Genomic DNA, 1,015 nt, shown 5'->3' with positions numbered 1-1,015 from the left:
GAAAGAAAATGAGTTAAAAACGATCGACATGAAGTTAATGGTTTTGGAACATATACACCATTGGCTGCTCTAAATTTCGAGTAAGCGACATCTTGAAATTTTAGTACGACAACTTATTCTCTTTTATCACCTCCAACCGACCAATAGGGATTTGATTCTGTATTGCCGCACCTAAGGGTTTATTTGATATCTTGAAATTTGGTCATAATACGATGAGGAGAAGCCGTTTTGACCATAGTGATATAATTGCTTTTAGTTCCGTGCTGTCAAGAAAATACATACACCTTCCTTTCTGGTTCTTCTAGATAACATTATATGTAGAAACACTAAATATGATAAAGCATGGTCTAGAAACACACTTGAATACCACAATAAGTTCTATTTAAAAGTAACTCCATTCCAACAAGAAAGTAATATGCATAACTAAATATTGATGATTTTAAAACTTAATTGCTACATATACCAAATAGTAATCTATCAGATTTTTTTTATCAATTATAGTTTGTAGTTTCAATTGCTATTGATAATCAATTTTATGCTAAAGGGAAATACCAATTACCTAGTTCTGGGACCTTGAATCCCTTCCCCTTTTTTCCAATTTAGACAAGGAAAATCCCCCTTATCCTAGTCGATTGCAAACTCGTCCGTGTTCCTGCAAACTCCTGTTACTAAGAGATCAATAGAGACAAAAAAAAATCCCCTTCTCTTCGATCCAACACTGGACAGTATACCAAAATCAAAAGAAAATCCAATAAGGCAAAATGCAGCAAAACCAACAACAATAAATCAAAAATAAAGTATAAAAACAATAATTATCGAGAAAAAAAACAAAAACAAGTAATAGGGAAAAAAACCCAACCTGACTACCAGAAAACGAACACCATTCGTCGATTTGGATAAGCAACAGTAAGAAGCAACCTAAACTACCACTGTTGATTTCAATAAGTGAGTAAGAAGTAAACGATTTGAAGAAGATATTTCGTTCAAGATGTGAAGACTCACCATCGAATTCGTT

The 1,015-nt window shown here is 33.1% G+C and overlaps 1 long non-coding RNA gene across 2 annotated transcripts; it reads right to left on the bottom strand.

The window, feature by feature from the left end:
• Positions 1-34: 34 nt before the first annotated feature.
• LOC112503550 lies at positions 35-1,015 on the bottom strand. Of its 2 annotated transcripts, none has more exons than XR_003068015.1 (3): positions 1,003-1,015; positions 860-929; positions 35-662 (listed from the first exon to the last, which is right to left on the bottom strand). It is a non-coding gene; the product is annotated as an uncharacterized LOC112503550 (long non-coding RNA). The 2 variants fall into 2 exon arrangements; XR_003068016.1 differs by having other exon boundaries at positions 35-652.

This window comes from Cynara cardunculus, unplaced genomic scaffold (genome assembly GCF_001531365.2).
Source record: "Cynara cardunculus var. scolymus isolate 2C unplaced genomic scaffold, CcrdV1 Un_Scaffold_3221, whole genome shotgun sequence".
Lineage (NCBI taxonomy): Eukaryota > Viridiplantae > Streptophyta > Magnoliopsida > Asterales > Asteraceae > Cynara > Cynara cardunculus.
This window is presented reverse-complemented; position numbering and strand designations above follow the sequence as displayed.